The sequence below is a fragment of the Leuciscus leuciscus genome (genome assembly GCF_965113295.1).
Source record: "Leuciscus leuciscus genome assembly, chromosome: 13".
Taxonomy (NCBI): Eukaryota; Metazoa; Chordata; class Actinopteri; order Cypriniformes; family Leuciscidae; genus Leuciscus; species Leuciscus leuciscus.
In genome coordinates, this window is record NC_138737.1 from 11,296,728 (window position 1) to 11,316,346 (window position 19,619).

A 19,619-nucleotide genomic window follows, 5' to 3' on the forward strand; every position below is an offset into this window, starting at 1 on the left:
GGTCTCTAGGACCACCTCTATAGCCCCACCAACAGCTCAAAAATTCACTTTTCAAACTATTATAACTTTTGAACCCTCTGTCATAGAAACAAAATTCTTAGTACACCATCATGCTGATCCCATTTCAATATCTTACATTAAGACTCTGCCCATTACAATAGTGACTATTTTGAGATGTACTGTATTCAGTTTTTTCACTGCTAATTCAAATTTTGGCCAGTTCTCACCAAAATTCTCAGATGATCATTGGACCGAGCCTCACAGAAATGACCGAACAGTTTTTGATATTCCAAAATCAGATTAGATGCTGTCTCTCTACCAAACTTTGATTTATCATAACGAAACTCAGTACGCTTAATCAGTACCATGATCCGAGGGTACATGCGAAATTTGGGAACAGCGCCACCTAAGGGTCATGAATTTAGAAAAATTGCTATTTTTGCTAAATAACTTTTGAAATGTTTGTCAGAAAATCATGATCTTGGTGTTTGATTCCTTGGGTCATGCTGAGTCAGTCAATACCGGTTTTACCAAGATCGGACAAATCGCCTGTCCGCCAATTTGAAATCTGACATAAACGTTGATATTTTTAAATGCTTTAACATTGACACAAAATTTGGCAGGGTTCATTGAGAGCATGCCCTGAAGGTACCCGAGAACGAAGTTTGAACACAACGCCACCTAGTGTTCCAGAGATATAAGTTTTAGCAAAAACACTAACTTTTGTAAACATCGTTCAAATTTTGTTTTCTGTGTCATCATGTTCCTTGGTTTATGCTGATTCTGACAATATCTCATTTGTTATTTTCCATCCATTTTCCTGTCTGCCATCTTGAATTAAATTCAGGTGTTTTTTGTAACTACAATTTTTTTCCAATTTTGTCCAGAATATGATCAGATGATCTTTGGACTCAGCCACACAAAAATGAATGAAAAGATTTTTGGATATTCACTACAATTCCCAAGAGATACCTCTCCGAAGTCGACTGCCTGTGTTTGCTGTTTTATGCTAGTTAGCTTAGCATGCTAATAGCAGAGGTGTAAGGTCCAGGGGTCAGAAAGTAAAAGTCCTACCATATGTCTATTCCACACATGAACTCAGCCAGCTGATTTCACTAATTAGTTATATCTCCTGGCTGAAAAACTGTGCTAATTAACAAATCCAGGTGATTGGAACAAAATACTGAGGAGGAATTTTACTTTCTGACCCCTGGACTTTACACCTCTGGCTAATAGGTTAAAATGCTAACTAGTTGCCATTCATTCTAATGGTGATTTTGGCTATATAGGCTAAACAATTTACATTAGTCGCCAAGTTATCTTAGCATGCTAAAATTGGTTAATATGTTAAACTAATGCTTTTGTGTGCTCATTCTTGCCTTGGAAGCTCTCCTCTGCAGCTTGGTGACTGTGCGCAAACTGAGCGGTGCACCGTGATGAGCAACAAGGCTCGAACTTTTCAGGTTGTGGGTTTGACTTCCATGTGGGACATGCCCAGACCGCAAGAGGTACTCTGGCCAGAAATGGTGCAGAAATTTCTTATGTTTCAAAATTATCTAATCTGAATTTATTACATATAACATGCAGTGCATTTATATACAAAATCTTCATTTTGAGTTCATTCTCACTTGAACTATACTGAACTTCAGCAGCTGAGTGAATGCATGTCTTCTGAGTGACACATTATGAATCCCATATGGTGCAATGTCCAAATTGTTACTGATATGTCATGTACATTCAAGAGTTTATTTGTATTTATTTGTATTTTTTTTATCTTTTAGTAATCTTAGGATTGGTATGACGAATTTTTAGACTTAACACTGTCCAAAGAGACTTCTTATTTTAGAATAAACACTGTGGTAAAGAAGTTTGCAAAATGGATAGATGAATGGAATATCAAACTATACTTCATAGAAGCTATAGAATAAAGAACTATAGAACAATTCAAAAGTAACAATTAAAACCAAAGTTGCTACATTTCACATATTTATTACAATGAGGCCTATGTTTTTATACAGTAGTTTTAATACTTTTAGGACCAAATGTCATTTAATTACTTAAGATTTAATTACTTAAGTATTTTATTTAGGTTTGAAGATTGCTTGATCAAATCTAGTTTGTAGCAAGAGTTTGTGCCATGCCATGTGAATTGTGCATAATGTTCCCTAAATAAATCTTACATCCAAAAATATCAAATGTCCATTAAGGGCTTGGCCCCGTAGTATGGAAGTAAAATAATGTCAAATGTTTTTGAAATAAAAAGCCTGTTGAATTGCACTACTTGAAAAAAAATAGGCATTGCATTAACCATGCTTGCATTTTAATGCATTGTATTTTTAGTGCTTACATTTTTATGGGCTGAAATTCAACATGGTTGAATATTTAAGCTGTGAATATTTCAATTAAAAACATTTCAAACACCTTTTCATTATTAAAAATTCAATAATCCATATTCACCTTTCATATTTCACTTCCAAAATATTCAAACTGTTTAAAAATACAACCAATAATATTCAACAGGCAATTTTCGGTCCATTTTATTTCGCTTTGCAAATTCGCTTCCACAAATTCAGTGGTTCAAATTCGACAGTAAATTCAACATTGACGTCCAGGAACTGCAGGAAAAGCAGTAGATTGCCGAGCATACTCTCCATCTGCTGTTAGTCGACCTCACCAGCAGGGGGTGCAAAAGCGCGTGTTGAAGACCAGCAACAGTTAGAACAAGTCATTCATTCACAAAACTCATTTACAGCAATGTAAGTGTATTTGTGATTATTATGACGGCTGTTTTATGTTAAATTCAGTGTCTTCACGGTTACTTTTCCTGTGTAGCCTACATGCATCTTTCTCTACCGTGAACGAGATTATAATGTTATTCCCCGATGCGGATATACAGATCCAATGTTACATTTTTGAGGTTGACATATATTTCTCTTGGTTGTTTAGTTGCCTTAACTTTATATTGTGGCGATGTGCTGCATGCAGGCTATTAGGGTTTCCCTCAATACTTCAGGATTCCCCTGCTGGACATATACAACGCTTAACGTAGCTTAATGGACTACAGTGATGTAAAAGACCAAACTCGCAGGCAAGCAGATGAACTCAGAATAACGCGCAAAGCTTAATGCTGAGCGTTTCCCAGTGATAGACTGGCATACAGATGGCTTGATGTTGGACATTCGCACATTTAGGGACCGTCTCTAAAGTGTATACGACTTTGGTATACACGTTTCTAACTCCGATAGCATTTGAATAGAACGACTTACAGTCATAAAACCAACTGTAAAGTGTTCATTTAGTGTCAGGCATAATGCGCACCCTTTGGATTTTTGATATTTATTCAAATAAATTTAAGTTTGCTATTGAAGTTAGAAACGTGTATGCCAATGTTGTATGCAACTTTAGAGACGGTCCCTAAATGTGCTAATGTCCAATATCAAGCCAATTTTTAAAGTCATTTAGCAGACGCTTTTATCCAAAGCGATTTACAGTTAAACTAACAATAGGAGGACAATATGCAAGTGCTGTGACAGTTTAAGCTAATGCAATACACGTATGCATACTATATGTATGTGTTGATTTGATGCCAGTAGGCTATATCACGAAACGCTCAGCATGAAACTTTGCGCGTTAAGTTCATATTCTGAGTCCATCTTCTTGCCTGTAGCCTATACAATAGCCTACAGCCTACTTCCCTAATAAGGTGCAAGATTGGTCTTTCATATCACTATCAACGGAAGGGAAATCCTTGAGTATGAGGTATTGAGGGAAACCGACTATAATCCTGTTCATGGTGGAGAAAGCTGATGACATGTAGAATACAGAGGGAAAGTAACAATGAAGTTATTGAATGAAACATAAACACAGCTTATTGCGTGTTTATCATCTTTTCCGCATATACTGACACAGATAATCATTTTCATTTTATGTATGAATGTCTTCGTCAGCAACAAGCGCTTTTGCACCACCTGATGGTGAGGTAGACTAACAGCAGATGGAGAGTATGCTCGGCAATCTACTGCTTTTCCTGCAGTTCCTGGACGTCAATGTTGAATTTACTGTCGAATTTGAACCACTGAATTTGTGGAAGCGAATTTGCAAAGCGAAATAAAATGGACCGAAAATTGCCTGTTGAATATTATTGGTTGTATTTTTAAACAGATTGAATATTTAGGAAGTGAAATATGAAAGGTGAATATGGATTATTGAATTTTTAATAATGAAAAGGTGTTTGAAATGTTTTTAATTGAAATATTCACAGCTTAAATATTCAACCATGTTGAATTTCAGCCCATAAAAATGTAAGCACTAAAAATACAATGCATTAAAATGCAAGCATGGTTAATGCAATGCCTATTTTTTTTCAAGTAGTGCAATTCAACAGGCTTTTTATTTCAAAAACATTTGACATTATTCTACTTCCATACCGTAGTTGCTGCATGCAGCTATTTAAATTAGTGCTGTTATGGGGTTTTGGTTGTGAACAACTCAATTAATCTGTTGTTGAGTGAATAATTTAAAGAATCACTCATAAAACTCAAAAAGATACTTGCGTCACTTGTCACCATCCACCACTGCACCTACTGTATAATCACCAAATGAACGAGTAAACAAATCTGAACGAGTCTTTTTAGTCAACTGAATCAATCCCCTCTTCGCTGAGAGGATTCAACTTTATGGCCCCTGAACCGAATCAACTATCACTGTTAGAGTAGGCCAAAACCCAGAAACAAGTTAGCTTTACCGTTCCATCGTCCTGAAGTCAATGGGTTCTTTTAATATGATTTGGTTAAATGCCTGAAATAATGTCTGTGGGTAACAAACCCACATTTTATTCTACAACATGTTATTCTACATCAGCAATTTCCCCCCTTTGATTTTATTAAACCTTTTACTTGACTTGAAAAAGGTGGTCGCTAACAAGAGGCTAAATGGGACACTAAAAGGTTGTCTGGGAATTAAACATCACCATGCTGAACAGGTAAACTCATTCACAACTATTCACTTTTTTCATCCTCATTGAGTTTATAATCACTCTTGCATACTATTCAAACTCAAACTTTCAGATAAAATATTTTCTAATTAAAGAGCTGTCAGAAGCTTAATGGTGGTTACATTAAAGTCATGCAACTGGTGTAGTTGGTCTATAGCCTATGTTTAGCCTTTTACTTCTGCCGATTGTAATACGGCATCAAAATTCATAAAAGTTGTGTAAATTTGTGAAGATTATCATGATGAACAAAACGTGTATGAATTATAAACTTTTGTTGGTCACAGACCTTATTCTGTTGTCTTTTTGTTGATGTAATCAGAGTGATGCTAACCTCCGTGTTGGCTTACAAAAATACATCACAGCACTCTATGTTTTGCAGCCTTTCCATATAAAAACACCTTCAGAATCAGTGACTCAGAAATGAGGGAGACAAATTGAGAGAAGACAAAACAGGAGAGTGAAAGATCAAAAGAGCCGGCTACTCCTCCTCCTACTCTCTTCCTCGTTTGAAGTTGTCAGGAGGGGCAGTGTTTAGCTCTGCCTTTAGCAGCACGGGGCACAGGACAAAGCACCAGGTGTACAGACGAGAGAAAAGTGTGCAAACGCGTGTGTGTATGTGCGCACCCATAAGCCCAACCACTCTGCTGCGAGTCTTGAGTAAACAAGATCTACCCATCAAGGCTGCAGAGTGTTGATACGCCATTCCATAAAAGCCTGTGAAAGTATAATCACCCACAGTAGGGGTTTTTGATGAGGAAGCGTTTAGATTTGCACCTCGGGTCTGAAAAGAGTGTTACCCTTTCAAGTTGCTCAGTATTGGAACGACCTTCATTTGTGAAGTTCTACATATGCTCTGTCACTTGCATAGATGCTGATAAAATATATTTGGCTAATTTGACAATTACCGATAAGAGTATAGTCTCCTCAGCTCAGTTTAACAGTTTTTATCAGGTTTAAATACATTTTTGCCTTCAAATAAATGCAGAGAAGCATTAAGAAAGCATGGTTACACAAAAAAGACAGAGGCTGAATTTCGGATTAGCATGTTACTAGCATCCATGGAAACTTTCCATTCCACAAAAAAATGTGTTCTACACAGAAAAAAAAAAAACTGTTCACTGAAAGGTTCTTTAGAGAAGCGAAAATGGTTCTTTATTAGCATTGCTGTGTAAATTCCTTTATTTTTAAGAGTGTAGCATATTACTCATTATTATTATTATAGGTAGAGTATGAGTAGCATGGTGCCATCCAATTCTAAATCTTTTTCTTTCAGTCAATGGCAGACCTGTTTGAAAACAGTCATTTTTGCTTTCATGTTTGGTGATGCTAGTTGTGCATAAATTATCATTTTGAATATTGTGGTGACAAATGAGCAAAAATAAAAATTAATTCACCCTTGTGTTCCCTAACAGAGGTTGAGAGAGACTGTTCACACATCTTACGACTGAAACATAAACAAGAAGCCATCTGGGCACTTATGTCAGGTTCACTTTCTCTTACGCAGACAGAACTTTGACATCTGTGTTCTGTAACTTTTAAGCCGTGCATTTACATGTACCAAGATCAATGCCCAGCTACGTGCGTTGCTATACAGGTCATGTGAGTGTCAATAGAACATGACTTAAACCTGCCTAATGACTAAAACACACTTTAACTCTAATCAGATGCAAACAAAAGCCATGCTTCCAAGACACACACAAAAAAAAAAAAGAAAAAAAAAGAAAGCATTTCCATGCCAAGGGTTTAAGAGAATGGGAGAATTATTCAGTCAAATTACTTTTTGATACACATATAGGACGCACTGATATTAAGATTCTGCCTGATAATAAATAGGCCAATGATGATTTTCACGTTACAGCTGATAACTTATAAATGCCTAATATTAAAATCTATACTATTTTGTCTAAATTAAAATAAAACACTAAAAATAAAATTAATTGTTTTAAATGCTACAAACAAAGTATAGGCATCACAATAGGCTATTTTAATGTACAGTGTGAAAAACAGATATTCATATTGAGATTTAATAAGACATGTAGTGTTTTTTAACTAACTTGAACATTGATCAAAAGTGACAGTAAAGACTTTAACATTGTTACAAAAAAATGCATATTTTAAATAAATGCTATTGTTTTGAACATTCTATTCAAAGACTCCTGAAAAAAAAGTATTACCGTTTCCACAAAAAATATTAAGCAGCACAACAGTTTTCAACATTGATAATATGAAATGTTTCTTAAGCACCAATAAATATTAGAATGATTTCTGAAGGATCATGTGACACTGAGGACTAGAGTAATGGCTGCTGTTAAATGTGCCAAGAATGTATTAAATAAATGTGTTTCTATTGTAGATTACGTCCATATTTTAGACATTTTTATGAAAAATTGCATGAAAATGTGTGAAGACAAATGAATAACCTACTTTCTATGCAACAGCATTAAAGATGAAGTCAAGCAAGATAGCATAACACCCCTAACACACACACACACACACACACACACACACACACAACCACACAAGTACACACCCTCCAACGGGCCTCAGGGCTGAGAGCTGTCTGAGCCACTGCTCACCCTGAAAAACAGGCTGATCAAGAGAGAACAAGAATCATGGGAAGGACTAAACAAGTCCTTTAAAGATCAGCTGAGACGGGACAACACGAACACCAAACCCCTTCTCTGAGGAACCAGAGGAGACCCCATTCATTCATCTCCGCCTGTGACCGACCGGGCAGGACAGCAGTCCCCCCCCACCATAACATTTACTCACCCGCAACGGCTGTAGCATCAACTCTGTCCCACTTTAAACAGCCTGCTGAGAGGAGACACACAGTGAAAACGTCTCAGTGCTGTCAAGATTATCTTAAGACTAAAGCCTCTTTCTCTTTTGTTAAGCAGGGTGAGTGGTGGTTTGGAGTGGAGAGATGTAAAAATAATAGAGCTACTGTTTAAAAAGGGAACTCTCCAGCCATGAGAAGAGAGGGGGACGACCAACCGAGGGAGAGACAGAGAGTTCAAGTAAGAGGAAGCAGAAACAGAAAAACAGATGGGAAGATAAAAGCTATCAAAGATGGTCAAGGTGACAGTTTGTAACTGTTCATGCCCAGAACGTCAGTTAAAAGCAGTGGTTCTCAAGTTTTCCACCCAGCAGACCACTTAAACTGCAAAACAGCAATTGTGGACAAACAGCCAAAAATGTAAGAAAACCCCAACTACCTCAAAACAATTATCTACACCATAATTATTAATAATTAATTGTTATCCTTTGATTAACCAGCTGAATAGCGATGCTTTTGGTTTTTAATGTTTTTGAAAGAAGTCTCTTAAGCTCAACAACTGGGCCTTTATTTGATTAAAAATACAGTAAAACAGTAATATTGTGAAATATTATTACAATTTAAAACAACTACTTTCTATATTTTAATATATTTGAAAATGTAATTTATTCCTGTGATGGCAAAGCTGAATTTTCAGCATCAATACTCCAGTCTTCAGTGTCACACGATCCTTCAGAAATCATTCTAATATGCTGATTTGCTGGTCAAGAAACATTTCTTAATTCTTATTATTATCAATACTGAAAATCGTTGGGCTCTTAATATTTTTTGAAAGTTGAAAAGAACTGAAAGATAAAAAGAACAGCATTTTTTTTAAATATGTATTTCAACTTTATTTCAATTAAAGTCCCCATGTAGTCAATAATTATATCATTTAAAACTCATCTTTGATCAACAAAATGACATATTTAAAAGTTTTTTTCCTTAAAATAGCTTGAATGTAACTATACACCCTTGCCTCATTCAGTATACGTGGTTCTTTGAAAATGCAAAATTAGCCCCGCCTCCACTCACTCGCACCAGCTCAGAGATCCACTCGTTGACGATCACACGTTGACATGTTTGGTTAAAAGGTAGTTTGTGACGTCAGAAACACCAGCGATTTCAAACCGTGTTTTTGAGACCAGTGATTCAGTGATTTTTGGTTCACTGCAGTTAAGGAGAAAATACTCAGCAATGGTGTTGAATTTGCACATGGTTTGTCTTAGGCATATTAAAAACACCACATAGACATATAAACAACATTAAAAACTTGATTTTCACCACATGGGGACTTTAACAAAATGTTTTTAATAGTTTTGGTTAATGATAATAACTCTGAAATACACCCAGGAAAGTAATTTTCCTTAGAAAGCAGAACTAATGAATGTTTCCATACAGGTTTTCCAAACACTACCCCCAACTTTCAAGGGAAATCAAGCTATCAATAATTTCGATTTGTGTAGGCAACTCACTAAAAATACACGTCGCAGAAATTGTTCATAAATCCATTCTTAAACCGTCCCATTGAGTTGAAATGAGACAATTTACTGAAGAATGGTGTCACATACATTCACACAAAAACCCATTCTACTCACATTTCATGAATAAGTCACAGTGTGCAGCAAAGACGGAGTGGAAATCTTACTTGCAGAAGTCCGAGTCAATCTGTCCATCCACTGTCACACAGTACCACTCAGGGCTGTCCGAACACCGCCTGTATCTGACTGACTCAAACACTGACTTCACCCCTCAGCAACTGATTTGTGCCTGTCACCTCTATAATGCGCGTGTGTCTAAAGCTTTGTGTCACTACTGTCAGAAAAGAACCAAAGAAATGACTCATAAACAACACACACCTCTCATATGACAGTCAAATGAATCATATATCTAATATATCAGCATCTTCAAAACAACACATCTTTGTATTTTTCCTTTCTATAATATTTACTAATGAATACCATTTCTCCTCCAGCAAACAAGCAAACAGCTACAGCTTCATGGAAATATACTCCAGGGTCAGGTCTCTAATTTTTCCGTATCCATCTCTATAATGCTGACAAGCGTCTCCTAATTCTTCCTATAAATATTCATTTGAAATTAGAAAACCATCTATTATATACCAATTCTGTTGCCTGCTGCTGCATAATTGGTCTGCCCGTTTCTTGTAAGTATACACACAGCTTTCTAATCAGCTCTTTAAAGTCTCCAAATGAAAATCCCTCCCACTGTGCAAAACTAATTTACATCCCTTTATAAAATGTTTACTAATGCAGCAAAATTTGAATAAGCTTTAAAAATGTCATGCTTCCATCTAAATGACACCGGTAGTAGACTGCACTGTTATTTAAACATTCAAATGAGCGTTCATTCGTCTCGGCACGTACACCAGACATCGGTGCCCTGATGCAGGGACGGAGAGGACGTCCATGTTTGACAATAGCAGAGGAGGATGTTTGATCTGTGTCATATCAGAACAGCGAGCAATTGTTAGTCACACGCAGCTTTCAGCCTGAACTCTACCCCACGGAACAAAATGTTATGGGCAATAACCTATAAATTACCAATGTTAAAATGGGGGGGGACAACACTACATCAGATAACATTAACCATTTTAAATGATATAACTTCAGTATAAATGTACAGTACGAAAAGTGTAGGGTTAGGGTTATATATTATAATTACGGCTGAACGATATATTTAAATTATTGAAATATAGCAATATAGCAATGTATAATAATCGTGATATGCATATTGCAATGGCTTATGATAACTGAATGATTTTAATACTTCAAAAGATTACAAAACACGACTATTACATACAGTATGTGACATGCTTAATGTTATTAGGCACAATTAAGTGAAGTAGGGCCGCCTCAAGTGCACAGGACTGCTCGTAACCCCGATTTTACTTATTTTCCGCGGCTTTCAGTTAGAATCAAAAATATTCAACCCCCATTGCAAACCAGGTTTATTGGCTAAAGTTACAGACGTCCAGCTGTTTGCAATGAACGAATCAAACAAAAGTAATTGAAATAGTTCAACAACAAATGTGGTTTCCCCAAATTCAACTGAAAATGCAACTTTTAATGACTTCTGCAGTCTCAAAATTATTCAACCCTTTCATGGCAAGCATCTTTAGTACTTAGTAGAACACCCTTTTGCTCTTATGACCTTCTGCAAACAAGATGTTTAACCAGACACCAGCTTCTGGCAGCGTTTCTGAGGAATCTTAGCCCATTCCTCATGAGAAATGGCCTCCAGTTTGGTAATATTCTTGGGTTTGCGTGCTGCAACCACCGCCTTCAAACCCCACCAGAGATTTTCTTTGGGGTTCAAGTCAGGTGACTGTGATGGCCACTGTAGAATCTTCCAGGATGACTTCTGCAACCAAGCCTTGGTGGAATTTGAGGTATGCTTGGGATCATTGTCCTGTTGGAAGGTCCAATGACGCCCAAGCTTCAGCTTCCTCACTGACGGCATGATATTGTCTCCTAGGATTTCCTGATACAATGAATCCATCTTGCCTTGCACATGCTGCTGGTTTCCAGTGCCAGAGGATGCAAAGCAGCCCCAGAGCATCACCGAGCACCACCATGCTTAACTGTAGAGAGAATGTTCTTTTCAGCATATGCTTCATTCTTCTTCCTCCAAACATACTGCTGATCCATGGGGCCTAAAAGTTGACATTTTGAATCCATCCGATCCATTGAACAGAATTCCAAAACTTCTGTGGCTTATTTATATGATTTTGAGCACTTTTCAGTAGTGGTGTACGTCTTGGAGTTCTGGCATGGCATGAGTTTAATATAGGCTTATTCCGATACTAGTATCGGAAAGGCCACAGATACCACAGAAAATGCTGTGTTGCAACAAGTAACCACTGTTAAGAGCAGCGAAGAAGAAATGAAAACACGCTAGCAAGTATGTGTCACAACCTTGACATATTTTACCAAAAAAAACCCCAACTATTTATGTCAAAAGAATCACTAGTAAAAAACTATTTCCAATACGGAGGGGGCCAATGGATTTTTGAAATTCATTTTTGAATTTTTTTCAAAATTCCCGCTCGGGAATCGAGCGGTTTCCTGTCTATCATTTAGGAATAGGAGGGAAAAAAAAAAAATCTCCATCTCAAATGTGTTTATGGAAATCCTACTTTAATATTTAAAGTAGAAAAATTAGAAAACAGTTCCTTTTTCGTTTTTTAATTATTAAATCTTTTTTTACGAAAAACAGTTTTCAGCTTGATTTTTCGTTTTTGTTTCCGAGGTAGAAAAAGCTTGAATATTCCATTTCTGGCCGTTGAATCAGTAATGAAACACCCCTTCCCTCTGAATTGTCAGCCGAAGACTAACGACTAACGAATGGCTCGACAAAACCCGTACCGGGGAGAGCCTAGACAGGGCTATCTTCTGTGCAGACCAGCAGTTCTCAAATGCCAGGTGGTCTTTTCAGTTTACAGTGTTAGATATGTGGCTGCATTTGAAGTTATTTTTCATATAGAAAAATAAATCATATATTACTGTCAAATGTATGTTGGATAATACAAATACTCTAGTTCACTCACTGTATGTTTTTGTTCATGTTTTATTAAGGGATAAGTCTGAAGCACACCATAAAATAATTCTATCAATTCATCCAGGGCTAGTATTATATACAGCTGTATACAGATACACACCCAGGTATCGGATCAGTACTCTCGTTATCGGCCGATACCCTGAACCCAGGTATGGGAATCGGTATCAGGAAGGGAAAAAGGGTATCGGAAAATCTATAGTTTAGTACGCGCCTTACAGTGCAAGCTGAAACCTCAGTGCCTGTTGCCACCAAGTCTTGCTACAGGTCTTTTGCAGTCACTCGAGGGTTTTTCTGAACCTGCCTTCTCAGAAATCTGGTTGTAGCCGTTGATAGCTTCCTTTTTCTGCCCCGTCCAGGTAGTGTAACCACTGTTGCTTTAACTTTTTGCATCCAGCTCCTTGTTTGTGAAGGGCGATGATATCTTGTCTTAACTTTTTGGACCATTTTTTTGACTTAGCCATATTTCCAACATGCAGTGAAACGTGACACTCAACAAACCTAGCCAGTTCAAGGCAAGCACACCTGGTGCAACTAATGAAGCCCTTGATTAGTCGCATCAGGTGTGCTTAAGACAACACCGGTTTTGGAGATTTGTGATGTTGTGAGAGATTCTATTCAGGGGCAATAGTTTGAATAATTTTGAGACTGCAGAACAGCAGAAGTCATTAAAAGTTGCATTTTAAGTTGAACTTGGGGAAACCACTTGAAACATTTGTTGTGTTGAGCTATTTCAATTACTTTTGTTTGATTTGTTCAACAGCTGAAAGTCTATAAATGTTGCCAATAAACCTGATTTGCAACGGGGGTTTCGATTACAACTTTATGTGGCCAAAATACACACAAAATTGTCAAAATGTTGTCTTGGTGAGTGTTCATGTAAACAGTCTGTTATGTCTTGCGTGGAGTAAACAGTTGAGAAAGAAAGTGATTGCGTGACAATATTGGGTGCAGCTTTTAAAGTGACAGCATCATAAACCTGCTTCTGTCTGTGTGCTCAAACAACAAAAGACAATAAAAATCAATCACTGCTCTTGACTAAATAACTTTTGTAGCTTTAATAAGAATCAGTGTCTATTTAATTCATACAATGAAGACTAGGCTAAAAAGTTTTAATTTTTACATTTGATTAATTCATTTATGTTGTTAAAGGAGTCATGACCTGTAATTTTCACTTTTCCACGAGAAAAAATGTATGTTATGATTGCCTAACGATTATACACTGGCCGGGAAGCCGATATTTAAAAGTGAAGCGTTTGTTTACCCCTGGGTTCGTCAACCAGCCCACGTGCACGCGCACTCAAATACGTGATGTTAATTTCGTCAAGTCGGCGCAGGATATACCATATTTGGACACCGCAGACCTATGCTGCAGGAAGCCCGCCCTGACCCTCTCCCCCTCATATTCAGCAGGGGGGCAGGGTTTCATATTATTTTGAAGTTTCCCCGGGCGCCGCCATTGGCTAGCGGACCATCACCTGCTGTTAGCATCCCATTGACTCCCATTCATTTTGGCGTCACTTTGACAGCGAATAACTTTACATCTGAGGCGTTTAAAGACTCCATTTGCCCATTATTTATTTCTAAAGAAACACGAAAATGTATAAAAGGCTCCATTACCTTGTATCTTACGTTATGGCCCCGTAGCAGCAGTTTTTGTAAAAATAGGCTAACGATTGCGTCATAACCACACGACTCTCTGTCGCACAGTAGAGAGATTACCGTATGGACAGGAGGAGAAGCTCACGCGCAATCGGGGGGACGTGGAGGCAAAATGACAAAGTAATTAATCAGAATACTTGGCAAAAATTTCTGCTGCTCCTAGCTCATGGACACCTCCTACTCACACTCTCCGTCTCTGCAAGTTTCGGAAGGGAATGATTCAGATTTCTTTCGGCACAGCTACTAGTAGATAGACGGGTTGCTCACGTCACATCTACGTCGTCAAGCTCAGTTTGAGTCTGCGCAGTACGCTCGACCATCAGGAAGTTAGTGCTTCTATTTGACTTCACTTGTCTCCGTTGAATCCAATGGGGTCGCTGTGTCCAGTTTATATACTGTCTACGATATTCAGTCGAGCGCCGCCATGAATTCTGATTCGAAGTACGCACTCGACCGTGAAAGATGCAGAAACGTGGTGCACACGTGAGTTGCTCTGTTGTTGACTGCCAGAATCAACATGGAAATGTTTTTTCTCTCCCAAGAACGGACCAAGCTATCAGGGACCAGTGGATTAAATTCATTTTAATGACGCGGTTCCTACAACCCTTCCCACTGGCTTAGGTGTCTGTGCTAAACATTTTACAAAAATTGCGTTGCAATGATAAGATCTTTATTCACGCGATCAACAGACTGTCTGTCATCTGCTCAAGTCAGTGCTCATCATGCTGCAACCTTTCATGTGATGGAATAGATTTAAATATAATGCTTTAAACGATACTTTTCACGATTTGTTAATCTCGATAGCTGTAATAGTAAAAGTTTTCGACAGAGTTCATGTAATACTATTAGCTATTTCATATGCAAGCATGTCAGCCAATCACAGCAGTGGGCGTTTGCACTGCAGTCTCACAGCAGACACGCCCCTTAAAACAGAGCGTTCAAATCTGAGGCTGAAATCAGGCTTGGAAAAATGGCTTTTATTTATAAATTATGACCATTTTTGATGTAAAAATCATACTAACATTATAAGGGCACCCCAGGCAACATTATAAAATAATAAAACAATCCAGTTCATGACTCCTTTAAATAAACCTAATGTAGGCCTACCTGAAACCCTAAACCCTCTGGTTTACCCTGATGTTAAAATGACACTTACTTTTTATGTCATGCTACAGCAAAACACTGCTGTTTACTTTGAGAAGTTGTAGGGATGCTTTCTTCTCACAAAATGAATGTGAAACATGTATGTTGGTTATATAATTTTTAGTATTTAAATATAATTTAATTTATTTTAATATATATATATATATATATATATATATATATACACACACACACACACACACACACATATACATATTATATATATATATATATATATATATATATATATATATATATATATATATATATATATATATATATATTAATACATTTAGCAAAATCTATTATATCAGATGAAAACAGATTAAAACTATAAGGTACAGTTATACAAATATTAATTATTAATAGTATTTAATATTTTTTTATAATAATAATAATAATAATCATATTATAATTATTTTTATTATTATTATTATTATTATTATTAATAATAAACACCACCAACCTGGTGTTCAAAGCTTTTGGTTACCAACTATAAGACAGATTGTTTCGTTTTTTTGTATTGTTTACAAAATACTTTATATAAACAATGCAAACAAATGAAAAATATTCTTGAAATCTACGGCAGAAAGGAACTGAGTTAATTAAGAAGGGAATCAAGTTAACCGTTTCTCATACAAAACAAATCACATAGCTTTAGAAAACATGGAACATGCAGAATGACTCATATGGACCATTTATATAATTTCACTTTCACATGGAAAAAAGCAAGAACATTTTGCTTAATATCTCCATTTGTGTTGTGTTCCACATAAGACAGAATGTCATGGTTTGGAAGGACACGAGGGTGAGTAAAATTTTTCCTTTAAACACATAACCACCAAGCCATCCCACACTGTACAAGAGTTAGATCAGGTTGTCCTGTCAACATACTAAAACCAAAAGTTGTAATTCACAAATATGCACACATGCAACATCCTTGGTCATCAGAACACACCACATAAAGCTCTAACACTGCAACAGGATGGAACCTCCCACATAGACCTCTGGTAGCTATGGAAACCTCCTCTCTGAGTGATGTCACCCTGATATTGCATCATAACCCCATGGGCTAATTGGGTCGCTTTTCTCAGGTCCTGTGAACCGAGCGGGAGAAACTGAATAAAACAGACAGAGAGGGAGATGGGAGCTTTGGTGGTGGAGAAGCTTGAAATTGACTGACCAAGAGGAGAACCCACAGACGCTATTAATAGCCTTTCAGCCTCTTCAGTCACCAGAACAAAAGCCATATGTGTGCAACGCAACACACACAGACCGCTTATGGATGAGAGAGAGACAGATGGAGGTGTCAGAGTCAGACTGATGAGAGATCAAGAGAGGGAGAGGTACAGAGCCAGCCATGTCCCCCATTGCAAAGCACGACTCATTTCCGTAAATTAATTCCTTCAGTTTGTTTCAGATAAAAAAATAAAAAATAAAAAATGACTGAGCAGATATTTTATGCTGTATCTTCATGTGGTTCCTGACATCCCAGTGTTACATATTGCATGTTCTACAACATTCCTATAGACTAAGCATGTTTTGTTGTTAATTACAGTTTTTCCAATTAAGTTTAATGTTAATTAAGGCTGTTTATTTGGATTTTATGTGTCAATTTGTTGCAGTCATGAATCAGCCCATAAAAACAAAGTAGTTAAGAGCATACTATAATATCTAATTTGAATTTACATTAAACTGTACTAAAATGTAGCTTTTGGTTAATGTCATTGTATTACTAGGAATTCCCCTCTGAAACTTATTTTAAACTTCAATTTAAAAAAGAATTTGAAATAATGTGGATTTACAGCTTCAACAAAAGCATTATACAACTGATTAACAACAAGTCTGTTAAAGATTTATATTGTCGTTAGAAATCAGTTTGCCTACAAGGAGAAAATAAGAATCGCTCTTGGGTCCCATTGAATTCTGCTATGGGATACAATCTTACACAACAATGGTTCAGCAAAGTCAGCTGTCAAACCGAAACCAGGGCTGCGTTTCTCAAAAGCACCATGAGACAAGTTGATCATAGAGACCATTGGTGCCAATGGCTATACGATCTACGCAGGCTTATGATGCTTTTGAGAAAAGCAGCCCAGATGATATCATTCAGAGTAGGAAAAACCTAAAAGAGTCAGTTCTCGGTATAATTTATGAGTAAGGGAACTCTTAAATTGGAACACTGCAAAGACGGTTCTCAGTGAGTCAGAGAGTTGATAAGAGACTACAAGTTGAACCTATCTGAAAGAGGCGATTCTCAATTCAATAAGTCAGTGTGTGAGCTCATTCAAAAACAATTTTTGGAACGATTCAGTCAGATTCATTAATTAATCGTTCATCCGATTCATCGACTAAAGAACGATTAGTTCACGAATCAGACAATCACAAAATAAATATCACCCATTGCTAAATTCTCAGTTGAGTCATTGAGTTGATTCGATAAAGGCTCGGACCGATTCAATAACGAATCAATCGGTCCGGTTCTCTAAACCGCTGCATTTAAAAGATTCGGCTGAAAGGAAAGATTCATTTACAAATCAAACATCGCTAAATCACCCATAGCTCCCCTAGTCTGACACTCAAAAACACAGACACAGTCGGTCATACACTGAATGAGCTCTACGCTAATGAAAATACTGCATATGAAAGCACAGTGACAGAAGGACACACACAGCTGCGCCACGGCAGAGACAGAGGGCGCATTGTCTGCCCGCAGGACAGTGGACACACACGTGTACGTGTGCATGCATGCCAACCCAGGTGTCTTTTGTTTTCATTACTTCCAGTTCAGCTGTACTTCGTAAAAAACGGGTGTAAATCAATACAGGTCTATGCAATGGGACAGACTCATGACATTAACCAACAATTGATCTCACCCATTCCTGTCTTAATCATGGCTGTGTCTGAAAACCTAGTGAACAGCCTACCTAGTCAGGATTTTGGGCATCATAGGCGCCTACAATTGTTACGTTCGTTTTAGGCGCCTAACATGCCATAAATGCTGTGTATGCTGGCAAGCACATTGAGACACAGCCCAAACCACAATGCAGTCCAGAATCACTGTTCAAAGATCAGATAGAACTGATCATGCAAAAAAAAAAGAACCAGTCAATAACCGAACCAGGAATCGACTCACCAAAGACAAGACACAAAGAAAGGCAAACGGTTTGCATGCAACAATGAACACAAACACTTGCCGAATCAGCGCAAAAATGCATAAATATGACAGGAAAGCACTCACTTGTCAGAAGTGACCCGCTCGTTCCACTTCCACTGGCGGCGGCTCACACACATATACACACACAGGCGGACGGGAATATGCGCTGCTGTTGCTGTTACTGTAGTGATGTGATGTGGACCGCTGGCTTACAGCCCGCACTCCTGATTTGCTCGAAGAACTGCAGCCATCTTGCTGAAGCCCGTGTGGCAAACCAACCACATGCCTAGACGTAGGAGGGGAGGAACTAGTCGAATTATTCTTACATTTTCCCTATACATTTTCCCCTCATCACCCCCAGTTGCATGTCTTACTTCAGCCAAGATATTATAAGATTTTTTAACCAATATTTCATAAACCTCTTTATAAATGCATGTTCTGTTCTTATCATTTATGTTATATTTATTAGAATATATGTATAATGCAACATTCTATATAAATAAATAAATAAATAAATAAATATATATATATATATATATATATATATATATATGAAGAGTTCAGATGCAAAAGCCTCTAAATGCCATTTGAAATTTTCTTATAGAATGATCATTTTTATCAAGCTTGTATAATTAAGTTCAGTAATTTCACTTAAATGATAATTAATAGGTAATCTTCATTGCCATTTAAGTGAAATTATTGAATTTAAATATACGAGCTTGATAAAAATTATCATTCTATAAGAAAATTTCAGATGGCATTTAGAGGCTTTTGCATCTGAACTCTTCATATATATATATATATATATATATATATATATATATATATTCATACATATATGTTTATTATATAAAAAATATATTTTATGTATTGCTCAATACTATGGTAAACTAATAAATATATAATTGATCATCTACATTTATTCATATACCGTTTAAAAGTTTGGGTAAGTTGTCAATAATTAATGTTTTTGAATGAAGTCTCACCAAGGCTCAATTTTTACGATCAAAACTAGTAAAACACAGTAACATTGTGAAATGTAATTACAATTTAGATCAACTGTTTTCTATTTTAATATATTATAAAATTTAATATATTTCTGTGATGGCAAAGCTGAATTTTCAGCAGCCAAGTTGAGTGGTTTTACTCTACACTTGCACTTAGATGCAACAGCCTTACTACTGCTTTAATTAATGACATACGCACTTTCATAAAGCTAAAATGTAATCAAGTCCCCGCTCCCTTCATAAATATCACACATGTGATAG

The 19,619-nt window shown here is 36.9% G+C and overlaps 1 protein-coding gene across 4 annotated transcripts in view; it reads right to left on the reverse strand.

Moving 5' to 3' along the window:
- Window positions 1-18,595, reverse strand: part of LOC309513302 (uncharacterized protein C1orf21 homolog) — a 34,550-nt gene extending 15,955 nt beyond the window's left edge. Inside the window, exon 1 of one of the 4 annotated variants that reach the window (XM_082189063.1) lies at window positions 18,436-18,595. The gene's annotated coding sequence lies outside the window, so the exon portion shown is untranslated. Of the gene's footprint in view, window positions 1-7,765; window positions 8,016-9,409; window positions 9,432-9,459; window positions 9,779-18,435 lie in introns of those variants that run through there. The other 3 variants (XM_082189065.1, XM_082189066.1, XM_082189064.1) reach the window with 3 other exon arrangements.
- Window positions 18,596-19,619: the final 1,024 nt, after the last annotated feature.